Here is an 8327-nt window from a genome sequence, read left to right as displayed (position 1 = left end):
GAAGGTAATCTCATTAATTAAGAGTTACCAAGTCAATTTGATGGGGTTATAACAAAGTGAAATTAAAACATTTCTCAAAATCAAGATATTTGGATTGTTAACTTGCAGTCATGTATCTAATCAAAAGGAGGTAAAAAGTCCCCTTATTTACTTTCTGGAGTGTAATTCTTTCATCACCAATCGGTTTGATAAACTTCAATCATCTGTGTTTTGTTACGTTTTTAGCAGCTAACATTAACAACTGTAGCTTTTATTACCAATATTTCACTGATGTTTGTTTTTTAAGGGTATTTGGGACTTTCAATGACAAATAGATAGATTTGAATTTCCAACTACTGACAGGTAATCAAAAAAAAAGAACATTGTTAGGTAGAGCATTACCCCATTTATTTCTCAAGTCAAGTGAAATAAGTAACTAACGATAAGAATTGGTGTTAGATGCAAAGCAAAAAGCAAGATCTTTAGAGTTTAAACTCCCTCTTCCAAGAGCATTGTCTGGAGTCAAAGCTAGTTTGAGACAAGTAGAAAGGAGGCTGTAGCCTATAATGATAAGATTCCCCTGGAAATCTGCATTTTGGAACAAAATTCCAATGTTTTTGTATTGGTAGTTACTATGACAGACACCTGAACACGTCCTTACAAGCTCAGAAAAAAGGGATTTTTACAAAAATATGTGCCTTTTAAGACTTTTGAGCTTGTTTGACTCAGTTTAACTAGTTTCAAGGGCAACAATTCAATCAGTATTTGTGTTAAACACATTTTATTTAATTCAAATTTGTGAAATAATTGAATCAAGAAATTTAACTGCATAGTGGGTGCAATTGACTTTCAGTCAAAGTAAACTACAGCTCACACAATGGGCAGGGCAATAGTGGTCTCCCAATGCAAATTTACCCATGAATTTCATAGCACGCAGACAGTCCTCCACAAATATCTGAAACTGTGGATAGGAATTATGCTCTTGGCAACTCTGTGGCCAGGTGGTACGGTTCATTACATACACACAGCCAGCTAATCAATGTTCATATAACAACCTAGATACACATACTGACATGCCAACTCTGAGACAGCAAGCAGTCGATATACTTTCAATTCAGATCACTCAGTAAAATGTCCAATATTTCATGGTACCTCTGTGTGCTTTAATACACTCTTGGACTTATAATTTTCTATAAATCTTGGTGGAGTCACAAACTGACCTTGTGATAAATGATTGGGAGCAAGTGTTGTTATTTACAATGCTAGTTGCAGAAAAGTTGGAATGCCATGTAAAATATAAAAAACGAGATATTTTATAAACCAGGTAGGGCAGTCCAGCCCTGGTTTTTTTTACTACTAAACCACGTTGTTGTAATAAATGTAGATGGCAGATGGAAGCAGATGTTGCTTCCATACAGCATTGACACTGCTTATCCAGAATTGGAAGTTGCCAGTTCCATAAGCACTAACACGCACCCCATACCATCAGAGATGTGTTGTTGTTGTTTTTTTATCTAAGTACAGATCCTCTCTTCCATAGTCAGGAGGATGTAGCGTTCATGCAGTGGTTCATGTTTTTAGAAAACAATTTCAAATTTTGATTTGCCTCACTCCTTTTTAGATTAGCTTTAAGCCACAGAAGACGTTGGTGTTTCTGCATCATGGCCATCATATTTGCCTCCTTTTTTGCACGACCGAGCTTTAACTTGTTTTTGTGGATAGCACAAAAAAGTGTGTTCAAAATGATGGATGTATTACTGAGCCCATGCAGGTTCATGCCCTTTTTTAATGCAATGCCACCTGAGAGCCTGAAGGTCATGAGCATCTTGATTTTCAGGCATGTTCCATGGACCCTGAGATGATTTCAGATGCTCTGATTTTTTTTTTATAATATTATGTACTATAGAAGATGAAATGTTTAAATTCTCCACAATTTTACATTGAGGAATGTTATTCTAATATAGCTCCAAAATTTGTGGACACAGTTTTTTCTGTACAACCTGAGCCTGAGTCAGGAGAGAGTCCCGTTGCTGTGGAAGACGTCACACGTGGTTCCTGTCCCCAAGAAGTCGAGGCCATCCGAACCAGAGGATTACAGACCAGTCACTCTCACACCTCATGTGATGAAGGTCATGGAGAGACTGGTCCTAGCCCAGCTGAGGCCTCGGGTGATGACGTTTCTGGACCCCCTACAATTTGCCTACCAGCCCCACTTGGGAGCTGATGATGCTGTCATCTTCCTGCTGCAACGAGCCCACATGCACCTGGATGGTGGAGGAGACACTGTGAGAGTCACATTCTTTGATTTCTCGAGTGCCTTCAATACCATCCAGCCCCTGCTACTGGGTGAGAAGCTGCAGAGGATGGGTGTCCACAACTCAGTGATCTCCTGGGTTACTTACTACCTGACAGACAGGCCACAGTCTGTCCGTCTGGGCAGTGTCCTGTCTGATGTGGTGGTCAGTGACGTAGGAGCTCCACAGGGAACCGTGCTTTCTCCTTTTCTCTTTACCTTAAACACCACTTATCTCCAGTACAACTCTGAGTCATGTCACCTACAGAAGTTTTCTGATGACTCAGCTGTTGTCGGGTGTATAAGAGAAGGAGAGGAGGGGGAGTACAGGACACTGGATGACAACTTTGTGGAGTGGTCTGAGGAGAATCACCTGAGGCTGAACGTCAGCAAGACCAGAGAGATGGTGATCGACTTCAGGAGGAAGAAGAAGACGCCTTCACAGCCACTGAAGATCAAGGGGGAGGTGGTGGAGGACTACAAATACCTGGGAGTGGTGATCGGCAACAGACTCGACTGGGCATCTAACACTGACGCTGTGTGCAAGAAGGGGATGAGCAGACTTTATTTCCTAAGGAAGCTGAGATCCTTCAACGTGTGCAGCAAGATGTTGGAGACCTTCTATCACAGTGTTGTTGCCGGAGCCATTTTCTGGACTGGATAAGATTATCAGGAAAGCTGGCTCTGTACTAGGACAAAAGCTAGAGTCCCTGGAAACCGTGGTGGAGAGGAGGACACGGAAGAAGCTGTTATCTATCATAGACAACAAACAGCACCCTCTCCACCACACAGTGGACAGACAGCGGAGCACCTTCTCACACAGATAGCTTCAGCTCTGCTGTCGAAGGGACAGATACAGGAAATCTTTCCTGCCACATGCCATCACTCTGTATAATAACAGTTAATCATTGTTCTGCGCTAATCATGGTCATCTCAATCTCGCACAACTGCATTGTTGCGCTTTTTGCTGTTCATATATTTTTATTTTTATTTTTATTTATTTATTTATTTTTTACTTGTCTGTATGCTGCAACTGCGAAGTAATTTCCCAGCTGGGATGATTAAAGTACTTCTATTCTATTCTATTCTATTTTGCAGATTGCTGAAGCTCTGCCGGTTAGGTGCTCTTTTTTTTTTACCCAGTCATGTTACTGACCAGTTGCCAAATATAGTTGTAAAATCTTCCTCCAGCCTTTTGCTGCCCTGTCCCAACCATTTAAAGACGTTTTGCCGCCTTTAAATGAAAGATAAACAAATGTTTTTCATGAAATCGTAAAATCCCTAACCCTATTATGAATGAGATATGGATTTATTAGTTTTGTAAAGCATCACATTTAATTTTTATTCCCATTTTACACAGCATCCCAACTTTTTTGGAATCGGAGTTGTTTTATCTGTCCCTGATCTTAACTGCTCATGTACTTTTTAAAAGTACAGCTGCCACACCAGCTGCTCCTAAGCCACATGCTGACAAAATGTTGACAGGCAGTGATCATTTAATAACACGTGAGTGGTGGAGGCTCATCCAAAACAAATATAACTACGAATAAAGATGTGCCATAAAATAATCATACTGTGAAATTATGAATAAAGGCATTTTAAAACTTCGTCTTGAACATTACAAAAATAAATCTCTGCTTTAATCTTTAATATCAAAATGGCTCACTGATTTAGTATCTAAAGCTCCAACATCCTATTCTTTATCATATATTGAAAATATGAACACATATATTGAGGTTCTGTTATTTATAGAAAGATGTAATGTCTATGTCTCCTGCCATCCATCAAATGTATGCATTAAGTGTAATAGTTCCATGGAAACTAAACTAATAAAGCCATAGATAAATCAAGGTAGGGTACATTATTAGTATCACTATCTGGCTGTTATATAGAGCAGGTTTTTATGTGATGTGGGATAATTGATGACGTTCATACCAACAGTGATATTAAACTTGACTTTCTATTGAAACATCTGTATTTTTTGTTTTACGGACTTGAATATATTTAAATATAGTGAATATATATAATATATTCCAAATTAAATATGTCCATGCTGTCACACATTTTTTTCAACACAAAGCAGCCAAACCATCTTTAAAATTCTCCATTTAATGACCTACAGGACTACGTCCACCCTTGAAGCTTGCTGGTAATCACCTTAGAACACCAGAGGCTTCTGATTTTTGTTGGTGTTTTCTAAAAGCTCGATTGGGTTTTCCACAACCTTTTCTTAAGTAGGGGTTTGGGAACTTGTGACTTGTCCAAATAAGCACCTGGGCACCTTTTTGGCACAGTTGTGTGAGCAATGTCCACTTTCCTTTTCAAGTCGTCTCACATGCAGGAGGTTGAAGTTATGGGCTTAGCAAGATGATGGAAAAACACATTTTGAAAGTTGAGTCAACCTAAATCCCCCAAAAAACAACAGAAACAACAATAAAAATGTATTATTGTAATTTACATATTGTGAATGTGTACATGCTCCATACTAATTGTATGTACGGTGCACTGTTTTAGTTTATAGAGCAAGTGTATGTATGTACTTTTTTTCATAAAGATAAAATAAGCTAATGAGTTCTAGGAGTTGAGAAGAATCCTTGGACATTTCTTCGGAAAGGCACAAACAGTGTGTTTTTGCAATTTGTTTTTCATAAAAACACCTTTTAAATTACTGTATTCAGAAAGAGGAAGAAATGATTTATCCTTTTACTTCTACTCTGTGCTGACAGTCTGCTCAGGGCTGGAGGGGGAAGAAGGCATTTTAATAGATTAACTATGGTCTAAATAGTTTCACATATCTCTACCTCGTGGCCAGTAAACTCATGCCAACATTGGCTCGTCCCACCCCTTTCTAATGCAGAACAGAGCGTAATGACGTGGAGCATGTGTGCTTAGAAGGCCATAGATGAAACAACGTGACCCAAGGTAAGGATGGTTCACAAAAGGTGAGGAATGAAATCGCACTGCGGGCAGATGGTTCAAAGTGACTTCAAATTACAAACTTTTCGTGCTATTTCTGCCAGTGAGGGTTCATAGGGAGGACAGACAGCAGAGATGAGGGCAACAGGCGTTGTCAAATAGAGCAACCAGGTCAGTGGTTTCACCCCCCAAAAAGCAGAAGTGACTTTCAGGGTGTGCAATTCATGCCACTCCATAAGTCAGTTCAATAAATGCAGCTTTCAGTAGCTACCTTCAAATAAACATGTTTACTTAAAGACCAGAGAAACAAAGTATTTTCTTTACAACAGCACAGTATTATCAAGTAATACTTGATTGATACTTTGATAAAGATACATTTTTCCTGTGAAAGAAACTCTTGTCAGTATATTTTATCTCTGTTCTAACATATGTATCATGTCACCAAAGCTGTCACTTACAATCCCACTGTAAGATTGTAAATCTTTAGTAATAATTCAAGCAATAAATGTTATTATATTTGGTAGAGCTTTTTCCAGTAAATATTAGTGTCTTTGTCTTGTGTGTGCTTGTTGTTCTTTGTGCTAGCTGTGTTAGCATGCAGAGATTCACCACGATGTCTTAGGGCTACCAGGTGAGTGTTCAGATCTGTGGTGCTACCATTGTACTTACTTTACAGACACACTTTTATGTTTTACCACAGCCTATCTAACAGCCTTGCCACTTACTATTAAGCCCCATTGTACCGGCTTTTTGGCTGCAGTTCCACCAGAATTCCACTGGGCGCGTCGGTGGAGACCAGAATGAATTGGGCCCAATAGAGCTAGATGCTACAAATGGTCAGTTTCACCTGTCTCCTCAAGAGCGCTCAGATTTGAATGTAGTTTCTGAGAGCTCAACATGGGTTTCAAGTAAAAAATCGACTGAACGAGTACATATATCCCTTTGATTTCTTACAGGTTGGCTTCTTGTTGGCCACAACGCGCTAGCATTGTGCTAATGACAGCTGGTCGACCGGCGAAAGAATGAATTACGACCAGAGGCACCGCTTGACGGCTGGCTCCATACCAAGCGACAACAGAATTAAGATGGACTTTTTCCGCTTATGTTACCACAGCCTAAGAATCTGTGATGTTACCACACATTCTCTCTTACTACAGCTCTTCCTTGAAAACGCTGCTGCCTTTGAAACCAACAACACGCAGGATTGTTGCCGTAAAGCGGCATCTCCGGTCGTAAGCTATGTATGACGTCATATACACTTAAAATCCTTTTTTTAAGCAAATGAGTGGCTCTAAAAATCTAAAACTCAGCCATGGGTATTTTCTAAACATCCTCTTTCGAACACAACATTCGAATTACTAGAGAAAAAATGTTATCTTGAGATAAGGGCACGAAAGGGCGTATAGCTCCATAGGACTCCATTCATTCTGGTCTCCAAAATTGAGCGCCCCACGTGGAAAGAGGGTGGAACTGCAACCAAAATCGCCTCGTTGGAAACCGGAAATGCACCGTGAGTTGCGAATCTGTAGTATTATAGAATCTGTGGTTTTACCCAGAAAGCATTTTGAGTTGGAATTACATGTGCAGAATGTCCAGCAAAACACTAGTAAGGCAACTTTTAACTTCCAAGGGTCTTGTGTACAAATGATATAAGCTTTAAAAAGATTCAAATATAGTTTAAGCTGGAATTGGTACATCCTTACACATCAGTCATTAATCGGTCATTGCCAATAAAACAAAACGGAGGACATACCAAAGTGAGTTTGAATACAACATTCAGAGACAGTTCAGCAACTAATCCGACATACACCACATCATCTGATGTAGAGCAAAGCAAATCATGTTCCTTCTAACATGGTGGACGGAAAGGCAATACATTAGTCCCATACTTCATCAGGCAAAGTGTAAACCATGAGGATATAGCTTTAGATTGATGAAGTATAAGAGGCTCTCAGATAGCCTGTGTGCCAATTAAGTTAAATATATGTCAGCAAAGAGAAAATAGGACTGATCAGAAATAGGTCACTATTATCAGCTGGTCCCAATATTCCATGTTTTGGTGTTGCAGGTTCTTACACTTCCTTCTTGTATGACTCAGTATTTCATACTTGAAATCTGCACTGTAACTTGGACATACACTTAACTGCATTTTTTGTACTATGTAACAGAAGTATAAATTGCACATCCAGCACATGTGTGAGTATGTAAAATACTGTTAGTGTTGAAACTAAGCCACTTTTTTAATGTCATTTGTGCCTCTGATGAGCCTCAAATGACAGAGGCTCATCACATTGATACGTTGGTAACATATGAGAAAAACAGAATAAGTGAAATATCATTATATCAATTTTACAATCTGTAGCAGGCAGTAGCACTTGGAGCAACATTTTACTCTTTATTCCCACGGCTCATGGGAATAAAGAACTGAAAAGTAAGAAATACAGGGGAAGTCTTTCTCTCCTTTACAATCTGTCTTGTAAGTTAGAATCTAGTCATTACTGAACGAGTTTTTTTCCAAAGAACATCATCACATCTGTAATTTTTTAACATTTCCCAAGGGCCCTTTAGAGCTGGTTTACAAACTGCATTTAAGCAGATGCATGGGAGCAGACCTCTCCATCTCCCTCTCCCAAAAAAGAGTGAAATTAATTAAAGTCTTGGTGAGACAAAGGCTTACGAAATAAAGGGCTGCTGTTAGCATTTTCTAGCCCATTGGTTCCTTGTTACTATTGCACATTATAGCCCCTGAACCCTCATAAATCAATTCTTACCCTATTGTCCTTTTCAGAAGGCTCTCTTCACTGTTGGCTCTAACATGGCGAAGGTGACAATAATCTATCGTTTCAGTTTAAAGCTCAGCGCTGCACCACAGACCCATGGCCATAGAGGGCATGAGGATCTATATGCTGCCTGCAGGAGGCTGGCATGAAGGTGGAACTGGGGCCTATAGAGATGAGGCTGACACACAACAGTAGAAGTCCGTACCATAAAGAATTTGTCTTAGAGAGGGATATAGGCCTACTTACTGTATCAAAGATGAAAACGCAGATGAGCTACTAACAACTGAACTACATAAAAAAAAAAATAAAAAAATGGTTTTATTTAGATGGAATTTAGCAAACATCTGAGAGGGAGAAAT

Source organism: Odontesthes bonariensis, chromosome 13 (genome assembly GCF_027942865.1).
Source record: "Odontesthes bonariensis isolate fOdoBon6 chromosome 13, fOdoBon6.hap1, whole genome shotgun sequence".
NCBI lineage: Eukaryota > Metazoa > Chordata > Actinopteri > Atheriniformes > Atherinopsidae > Odontesthes > Odontesthes bonariensis.
This window is presented reverse-complemented; position numbering follows the sequence as displayed.